This window comes from Styela clava, chromosome 15 (assembly GCF_964204865.1).
Source record: "Styela clava chromosome 15, kaStyClav1.hap1.2, whole genome shotgun sequence".
NCBI classification, from domain to species: Eukaryota; Metazoa; Chordata; class Ascidiacea; order Stolidobranchia; family Styelidae; genus Styela; species Styela clava.
This window is the reverse complement of record NC_135264.1, coordinates 16,567,556-16,578,470: the sequence shown is the minus strand read 5'-3', so window position 1 is coordinate 16,578,470 and position 10,915 is coordinate 16,567,556. Positions and strand designations below refer to the sequence as shown.

At 37.1% G+C, this 10,915-nt stretch overlaps 1 long non-coding RNA gene across 1 annotated transcript; it reads left to right on the top strand.

The window, feature by feature from the left end:
• Positions 1 to 9,188: 9,188 nt before the first annotated feature.
• LOC144432371 (uncharacterized) lies at positions 9,189 to 10,480 on the top strand. Its single transcript, XR_013480561.1, has 2 exons — positions 9,189 to 9,290; positions 9,971 to 10,480. It is a non-coding gene; the product is annotated as an uncharacterized LOC144432371 (long non-coding RNA).
• The last annotated feature ends 435 nt before the right edge of the window (positions 10,481 to 10,915 follow it).

The window sequence follows — 10,915 nt, the reverse complement described above, 5'->3', positions numbered from 1 at the left end:
GCGCAGTCCGAATCGAATATCCGGAAGGTCCGGATTCGGACCGCGGTCCGCCAGTTGAGTAGCCCTGACCTATATTACGAATTTATATTTTGTTTCCGTGACAACAGCGAAATATGCGCCTATCGTTTGTAAATTTATAGTTTTCTCAATATCTCGTAAACTAATTCGAAAATTAAAATTCCGAAGACGCTATCCTACGCGTAAGAAAATTCATTTTCGAACAAGCCATTTTCTTTCTCGATAATCCATAAACTGCGTACACCATAGGAATTTTAGTAGACAAGATTATTTATTGGCCAAAGTATGCTGCTCACGCATTTTCGGTCCTAAATTTTGAGAAATATTTCATTTCATATTTCAAAAATTTTCATTGTTTTACAGCGGTTGTAACCGTTAACCACAAAAGCGTTTAACCAAGACAATCACTTGCAGTTATTCACAACGAAAAAATCGGTATACCTACTAATATCGAGTGAGTGATGTGAAATCACGATATTTGTACTACTACGGTTGTGACCGATATCCACAATATTCGGTCAAAAAATTTATAATCTCAGTAATTATATTACAGTAAAATCACAACGGTTGTAGAAGGTTACCACGAAAACCGGTTGCACAACCGTTAACCACAAAAATTGGAGCAACTAATGGGAAATTACGATAATTGCATATCTTTACTACGGTTGTGACCGATATCAACAGCCAATTAATAATCTATAACTATATTACAGTAAAATCACAAATCATCATAACGATTGTGACCGGTTTTCACTAAGATAGATTGCACAACCGTTAACTACAATAATCGGTTAACCGATTAATCCCTAGAATTTGTATGATGCAGTCAATTGTTTTGTTTGATTTCTTGTTGAAAGATTCTTCGTGCATAAATAAATTACAATAAAAGGTTTCGAGATTAGTAAGGGGTGGGGAGTGGGCGTGGCACATTCAGTGTGGAGTGACTGTATCACAGTTTCCAGTATCCTAAAAAGTTCAAGGGACCATATCACAGAAAAATCACGATATTTGAGTTTTTTCAGACGGTTGCAACCGATAACTACAAAATCGGTTAACCGATTAATCAAAGGTATGAAGTAAATCACGAACTCTGCGCAATTTTTTGCAACGGTCATATCCGGTAACCATACAAATCGGTGTACTGATTAAGTTCGAGTGATTGTATCAGAGTAAAATCACGAGTTTTGCAATTTTTCACAACGTTTGTACCCAGTAACTATTTAAAACGGTTACCCCATGAATATCGAGCGAACTTTTCTTCATTATAAAGATGAAATCACGGAATCTGAATTTTTTTTCAACGGTTGCAACCGGTAGCCACCTGAAATCAGTTAACCAAGGTAAAATCACGAATTTTACAAGTTTTTCATAACGGTTGTAACCGATAACCTGAAAAGCGGTAGGCCAATTAATTAGGTAAAATCACGAATGTTCCATATTTTCAGAACGGTCGTAACCGAAAACCACGAGAATCGGTTAACCGATTAATCTCGAATATCTGTATCATACCAGTTGTCGAATTATCGTCCCTTACGCCTTACGGGACGACATGAGTAATGCTTTTGTATATTATATTTAAAAAACGGCCATCGGATCTAGAGAGAAAATTAGTAAAAGAAAAACGAAAAAACTGGCTTCATTCACGTCATCGATGTCGCATTACTGCGAGCTAAGTAAGTTCAGTTTGCACTGAGTATATTTCGAAAAAAAAACATATGTTTGCTATTTCTCACTCTCACTCTATCCTATCTCTATCTTGTTTCGTCCGGATATCACTCTTTACCGAATCAGTGTTGTTCTCCCAAAGTGGGTAAATGGAAATTCCCTTTTAATAACTGTAATAACATAACTTTTAATAACATAATACAGACTCTCGTATTTGAATTCAAACCGCAGGGGTCTGGTTGAAAAGGACTGCCCTACACTGAAACGCAAATTCGTTGAATGTATGTCACCAGATGTTCTATCCCCTGAGCGCACACTCAACTCGTACACTGCGGAGTATTTACTTGACTATTTGAGTATTTTGAACGGACTATTTACTTGACAAACAGCTAACATATGATTGTTTAAGGTGGTCTTATACCTTTGTATGTCGTACCAAATATTTATTTAGATAACGAGTCACTAAACACATACCTATAGGCAAACATTCATTGGATCGGCGATATAACAGGAATACTCGCAGTAAAGACAATCCTTCAGCTAGCAGGTCGTTAACTTCCCTGGTCAAAGCAACTACTAAGAAACCCAACCAAGTCCTAAAGATATTCATTCGCTCGTTCAAATAGCTACACAAACAAACACAGGGACGATGAAAGAATTATAAATTATTCAAAACTTTTGAAAAGCTTTTACTTGACTATTTACTTGACAAACAGCTAACATATGATTGTTTGAGGTGGTAATACCTTTGTATGCCGTACGTCACAAATATTTGAATAACGAGTCACACAACAGTCTCCCTTCACCCTGAAATGCTATTCTTATTTTAAATAATGAGGGATAAATTTAGCTTCGTTCGGATTATTTACTTAGCAAACAGCTAACATATGATTGTTTAGAGTGGTCTTATACCTTTGTATGTCTAATAATCGAACTACAAGTTACTAAACACACTCGTATGGAGGTAAACACTGACGGAAGTAGGTCAACATTTATTTGGGTCTGCGGGGCAGCTTTATCAAGTTTGTGGCACATGTCAAACTTAAACAACATTTTCGATGCATTCACGGGACGATCTTAATAAGCATTTGGTATTACTATTTAACAATCTGGGACAGGTTAATAGAAACAATCCGGCTTGGTGCCCATCAACAAATTGAATTCACTTTTAACGCACTATCCTGAATCCGGTTTCTTACGTTGCTAGCGATCCACCACGGCAACAAGGCGTCTATATCTCAGCAGATTGAATTTTATTGCATGAAACGCCGTTTTACTCCCTGGACTGAATAAGTTAGGACAGCAATTCCCAAAAGGCGCGCAGCGACGCACAGTGCGTCGTATCTAGTTGTAAAGTGCGCCGCTAAAATAAACGGAATTGTGTAGACTAATATAGGAATGTTTTACATATTGTATTTGATATAAATGTTCTATTGTTTCCTTTTTTAAATATATGAATCACCTTTCTATGTCGTTTATTGGACCAGTGGTTCTCAAATCACTGCGCACTAAACATTAAAAAGTTCCAGTGCCCGCCATCGTGGTTCACATACTAATAGAGAGCCCCTGAAACAATAAAGAATCATGGTGTAACTCACTTAGAAGTATTGGGACTTGTATTTACTGAAATACCTAGACCCACTGGGACTATAGAATAAGAGTGCCGCATAACGCGTTACTGGATCTCCGCTCTAGGAGTCGCTTATTCTCAGTCGTTTTTTCTGTGTGTTTGGCTGCAGCGTATGAAGGACTGAACCAATCAACATGAGTTATGCTGTCACCCTAGTCATATGAGTTTCAACTAGAGCAGGCTACTCAACTATTTTTACCGAAGATCCGCATACAAAACTTCAAAAATATTTGGGTCCGGTTTTTTCAGAAATTATATTTTGGCAATCTTAAACACGCACTTCCTCGGCCGACTAACGATTATTAGCTAATCAAAATTGTTGATTATGGCGTTATAGTTCTTTTCATATATATTCAAATCTACAAAAGTGATTTTATAAAAGGAAACTTTAAAAAGTGGGGCTAATGATCCAAAATAAAAAATTAGGCGCAGTCCGAATCGAATATCCGGAAGGTCCGGATTCGGACCGCGGTCCGCCAGTTGCGTAGCCCTGATCTATATTACGAATTTATATTTTGTTTCCGTGACAACAGCGAAATATGCGCCTATCGTTTGTAAATTTATAGTTTTCTCAATATCTCGTAAACTAATTCGAAAATTAAAATTCCGAAGACGCTATCCTACGCGTGAGAAAATTCGTTTTCGAACAAGCCATTTTCTTTCTCGATAATCCATAAACTGCGTACGCCATAGGAATTTTAGTAGACAAGATTATTTATTGGCCAAAGTATACTGCTCACGCATTTTCGGTCCTAAATTTTGAGAAATATTAGTAGTTTGTGGTTACACTTGGCCATAGATAGTGGTTCGCAGATAATGGTTCTCTAAATAAATCGTTACCAGGGGAATCCCCTGGGTGTCGTAGAAGAAATTCACAGACGAGAGATCACGTGATTTGTTCCGCTTGCCTAAGAATTAAAGTGCGGTGTCACAATCAGCTGTTTATAAGGAAAGAGAGAGAGAGAGGCGTGCGCCTAGAAAATTTCACAACTCAACGTTGGACGTATTTCATTTAAAGAGAGAATAACGAGCAGGAGTGTTTGACTCCTAAAAATGAAACAAAGAGAGAGAGAGAGAGAGTGGCGAAGAGGGGTAAAAATCAAGTGTGCAGCAGGACTCTTAAATCGGATAGAATGTACAGGAAACAATTCCGATTGAAATTACGGTAATATGAATTACTGTGAGGTTGGCACTGGACGATTGTATGGCCATGATATTGTTGAAGCCCATTATCGAGCATGTTTTTATGCTGGCATCAGGATTTGTGGCACAAACGCAGAAGGTAATGCCAGCACATTGAGAATATCAGGTTGGACCTTGTGAAGGTATTGAAATGGGCGACCATTTATTAGTTTCTCGATTTCTCCTTCATCGTATCTGTGAATACTTTTATTGCGTAACATCTTTCCATATTAGTCTAATGTATCATCTTAAACTTTTTTCTGGCCAAGCATCCCAATTCCGTCGAACGGCGTTATTTGAAAGTAGACCGAAAAAATTCTCATACAAAATAACATTTGATAATGTACCTGATACGTTGTACTGGTGGATCGGTAGCAATGTCAGAAACCGTTCCATCTCCTTCCACGTCATTGGGCTGATACTTGGACGGTTATCAACGACTGAAATATCAAAGGAAATTCAGTTTATTCGTTCAGTTGTAGTGAAAGTATCTTTGCTAAGTTATTAATAAATATTATTGAAAAGTAAAATGGCTTAATATGACTTTGTCTCATTAACTAGTTCAGATAAAATAAAAATGAAAATTAAACGGTGTTCGCGCCGAATCAGACCATGTGTAGGGCTGTGCATTTTTGCATACCTGATGATTTCAGAATCGAATCGAATCTCGAATACTTGGGAGTCAATGAGAAATATGTAATTGTATGTGACTTTTTAAGATACTTGGTCCTGTTAACACACGAATTACTGAAAACATTAAACACATCACTCAGACAGATTGCTGAGCGTTCACACACAATCAAAACACGTTCCTATATGTCGGAATTGCGTTGATAAAATATAGCGGCAATAAAAAAAATTCACCTCGACTATTGGCGGAAAGAAAAATACAAAATGACGGCAATTCGAAATTTTGTGATCAAATGATTCGAATAACTCACAATTCGATTCGAAATGCCCAGCCCTATCTATGCACAAGCAGATACTGATATCTAAGGTTATGTGAGGGGCTACTACTCGTTAGTTAGTTTGTTTGTAGGGAGCAGAATTCTTCCGGTTCCGCATACGCAAAGGTCACGACAAGTAAGTTCGACACTTCCTTAATATATATTGACTTTGTTAATGCAACGAAGATAATCATTTACTATCGCTCGCCAACGCACGTAATACCATGTATAGGCGTAACATAACCCGAGTTTAAGTGATATTTATGTAAGGGACATGGTGATTAGGTGATGATATTTGTGATATATTACATTTAATAGAGTATACGCGTGGGCCTCACATGATATGGCGTTGAAATTGTGGTTTTATGTTCCCGACATACTTGATGTGGGGCCAATGATAATAGTTTTGATACTCCCGAAGTATGTGAAACAAGATGGCGGACACCGGAACGTAGTATGTGTACCAGGTTAGGGTTAGGCCCTGATTTCAGGTACAAATACTACGAGAGTTACTTGGCTAGTCCCCGGACTCGTAATAAAACTAAAATAAGGGAATTGGAACAAAATTATTATGTAACCCTAACCTGGTACACGTAAATCTTTGTTCACATACTACGGGAATACCGATTTTTTCTCTATAAATTTTTTTTGTTTTGAAATTGTTAAAAAATGCTTAAACGTAAACATTTGCATGGTTTATTGATTACTATGCGGCCACCATTTTAATGAGCCACAGCGGTTGATACGTTCAAAATATTTTGTTTACTTTTTGTTGAGCAGTGACGCAGTTGACTTGACACTTTAGATATGCCTCCGTACAAAGCTCTATATAAGTAACAGCTGATATATTATTTATAAATAAACGGCGACCAAACCAAATGAGAGAATCAAACGAAAGAAAGTAATTTACGCAACCGGAACGATCACGTGATACCTACACATTCACTATTACTTGGTACTTGTAATAGAAGTCGAAATTTTTTACAGGAAGAGGCAGTAATTTTATTAGGCTTTCCTAACAGTCTAATAAACGGCGCTCCAGAAATATGTGTACCGATTCGGAGGTAACCAATTTTGTTCGCCTACTTTACATCAAGTTGTGTAAAGGGACTGAAGCCCATGGGCAGGGGGTATATTCACTTTGCTAACACAAACAGAATAAATTCGTCGGAATAAAATTATGCCCTAACTTGGTACACATACTACAAGAGTACCAATTTTACTAATCGTTTATAACAGTATATTGAAATAGGATTGCATTCGCCGAAGTTTTAGAGTTAGGTTCTAGGGCCGGAGTTCAAAGTTTACTCAACGCGAAGTCAGGAGCCCTGGTAAGTGCGGTTGATCCAACTGTGGCCCACGCTTGTGAAAAACAACGTCTAATATTATTAGCTTTAATCTGGCGTTGTTTTGTGCGCCAATACTGCGATATTTCTCATTAGATGTTCGAATGCTTCTCCTCGTTATATAAAAACGTAATCTATGACAAAAGATAGAATTCGGGGATTTGTAACAAATTGATAATATTTACTTCCATGAAGGGTCCGAATTACAAACAAATCCGCTAAATAAGTCACAGTTACTGGTATTATTAATTAAAAAAATCTGATTTTTGATTTATTTGGCAAAAATATTAACTGGGAAGTAACTTATTTATGGGGGTGGGGTTATTTAGGACCCGCCCTCTTTGTTCGCCACAACGGCAGTATGACGTCACTCGATACGGTTCAATGCCCAAACTCCCCCCATATATGCTCTTGAAATGTATAAACAGGGCGCGCGATGATAAAGTAAATATCAGTGAATATTTACTAATTATTATTTATATACTCTGGTCACATAACCGAATCTAAATATTTATTCAACACGGAAGAACAAGTGAAACTCTATAGATGTTTCCCGAGTATTAATTTCCTTGTTTATTTCCGTAACAATGACCAATAGGCAACAAGTTAATAACGACGTTGTCCTGCAAATGCTGCAATAAGCGAGGTTAATATTATCTGTGAGTACCAGTAAGCGGCGCGCGGTTAAACACTTCTATTAAAAATAATGGGAGCTCCAGAAGTATGTGTGTCATTATGGAGGTAACTAATTTTGTTCGCCTATTTTACATCAAGTTGTGTGAAGGGACTGAAACCTATAGGCAGGGGGATATTCACTAGGTTAACACAAACAGTAAACTAGTATACATACTACGGGAGTACCAATAATGCTTTTGAACATGTACACTAGTTTATAAGCGCCAACTTTACAAAATACTCTCAAAATATGCATACAAAATTTAGCTATAGTAAAATATAGAGAAAATTTTAATTTTTCTGGGTTCAAAGGTCGGGGAAACATACTTGTAAAATACATTCAAACCGCGCGACTGAACTTAAATATGATTAAACTCAGCTGTTCCAAAAACGAGAGAAATCACGTGTTTGTTTGCTTGAGCAACTTCTCTCGTATTATGCGGAAAAGAAAAAATCGGAGCCCGGTGGAAATATTCATAGGCATAGGTGGCCTGTCTGTCGCGTTGCAAGGTGGTGGTATCAGAGCAGAGTCTGTTATTGAGTAATATCAAAGTATAAGCTTGGGTATAACCTCCCTAGACCCGCCAGGCTAAAGGAAAAAAGGGCATTTTTTAGGTCGTCTTAGCATTTTCATTTATCGTTGGAGTAAATATGAAAATATTTATCCTAGTGTTATCCTAGAGTATAAATATTCGTTCAGCTTTTTCGTGATTTGCCTCAAGTGAAACGTTGAAGTTTTTAAAGAATACAAAATTAAGTAATTATTTATCGGGGCAAGATACAAATGAAATAAAATATTCAGAGTAACAACGATTAACACATGAATTAGGCGGCATGTGTAGTGTAGTGGTTAGGGCGTTAGCATAGTGTTCCGTAGAGCGTGTGTTCGAAATTCGTTGCGTTCGGTGCTTGCGACGACGAAGTAATGAAGTTCGAATAGTTAGGGAGTATATAACGCAGCTGGCAAAATCCAAAAATCAAAGTCACACTATATGGAGATCAAATTTGAAGTTCGAATAGTTAGGGAGTAAAATCCCGAATACAAAATCCAAAAATCAAAACTCATTATAGAGACCAAATTACACCAAAGTACTGTGGTACCGAGAATACAAAATCCAAAAATCATTATAGAGACCAAATTACACTAAAGTACTGTGACGACGACGCTCTCTCTCGTATTCATTTGCTTGCCGCCCTTTCTCTTTCAGCATTCTCTCTCACTTTCGCCTGTTCTATTGCGCTCTTCGTGTACTATGTCTATTCTATCATATCATGATGCCGACACGCCGAACACGCGCGTTTCGAACACGAATCCTACGGAAGACTACCTTAACGTACTAACCACTAGACTATATCTAAGTACCGATCAAAGCCGACTAAAACTATACAAAAGCCGAAGTACGCGTTGCATGTAGCAGAAGCGAAATTTTTATGCAGTGAGGAAGAAATAAAAAGTCTCGAAAAATGGAGGAAGAAATTAAATTAAATTAGGAAATTAAAAAAATTAAAATAAGGAAAATTGTCAGAATGAGTTCGCAAATGAAATGAAATAATATAATCTAAGTTGAAGATAGACAGGCAATATTAGCATTAGGTTTCTGGGAGTTGTTTTGGCGGGAAAGGGGAGGGAGGAAAGGGGTCCGAATTTTAATCTTCAGTACTTCATAAAACACAGCGTATATAATAGGAATTTAACTTTATCGATGTTTCTCGTTGAGTGATAACTTTTTATAAAGAAATTACTACGTCATAACGATTACGTCATACACTTTGTCACTTTCAGAAAACATGGAGGAAAGTACACATTCTAATGAAGGACATCTTCAAGTAAGTCTGTGTGTAAGATATTCGTATTGTGTGGTTTTGCTTTTAATTATTGTCGCCTGTATTATATTGCGTAATAATTCCATGCGACCTTACACTATTGACAAAATAATTCAGTTTACTGTATTTTTCAGTAATTTATTTTGAACAGTAGATTCATGTAAATAGAGAAATGTATACAGTAGAACTAGGGTCAAATTTACCGAACATTTTTTAGGGCGTTCGTTTTTGAGCGTCTGAGTACTGCTAACAAAATAATTAAGTTTATCACAACACCTCTGTAATTTATTTTACCTCCAAATAGAGCGATTTCATTTATAAAAATACTTCCTCATTTGCTTTTTCGAGACATCGTGGACTCTCTAGTTTGCGTCGTACGTTTACGCACAGTTGCGTGATACGTAACATAACAATGTTTACGTCCGTTGTATAACAGCCCACATGAAGACGAATCCGGCGGTCACGGCGTATGTTAAGGTTCCAGTTTAGTCTATAGTCAGTACAAGCAAAACTTTTTGAAACATAAATTGTCGATTATAATTTCATGTTTGACTGGAAAATTCTGAGTGTTGGACAAGTGCCAAACAAAATGGCTTTGCAGGCCGGTTGTGGCACGCGGGCCGCCTGTTCCACATCCTTGTCTATTGATAATAGAAAATTTATCAGTGCAAATTAAATTTCAGGAAAGAACATTCGATAGTCAACCACAATGCCTTGTTTGCAACGGACAAATCCCAGAGAACGACATCGCGGAAAAATGTCTTCGGTGCAATGGAAGATTCTGCCCGAATTGTTCAAGCGATCATCATCAATGTGTGGGATGGACAACGACCGAATATGAACAATAAAGATAACTTTTCAATATTTCAGAACTATTGGGATTCCCCCTCCCTATCCTAGTCCTCCCAATTCAGTTAGTATAATGACTTCCATATACTCTGAACTATGACTCAAATGTTTTTACCGTGAGGTCGCATTTTTGCATTATGGCTACATTTTAGAAGTTTTTGAAAATATCGAAATTCCCCTCATATACCCAGCCTAGGTATAGTGACGGCACAATCTTCAAATTTTGACGCATGATTTTCGTACTGTGACGTCATATTTTTGTATTATAAAGGTTTTGGTGATTTTTAGAATATTGTCTCTCCCCCCAAGTTTCTTATGAGCATAAAAATGTCGTCACATTAGTTTTGTATATTTCTCATCTTAATTGCGCTTATTTTTACTTCATTCATCAAATGAATGATTTATTTGGTTCCTGTAAATATAACGAATGCAAGATTATCTAAGTCGTTTTGCTTGGGTGAAATGGATACGGGACAGTGGGCATTGGGAAAGGGACACTTTAGAGACGCAGTGGACACTTTTGAGGCGATTCAATAACATAGCTTTAAACAGGCGACTATTTATTATTAATGTTAACGAAACGTATTTATTTGATAAAGCGTCATCAGATTTGTGATAGAAGTGAATATTACACGACTCACACAAAACTCAGCGCTGTATAAAAATTATTTCATAATTCCGCGGTGGACGTGTTTCTTTTGAAGAGAGAATTACGAGCAAAATCAATCGACGCTAAAAAAGAAACAAAGAGAGAGAGAGAGTGTGTTTGATGGGACAAA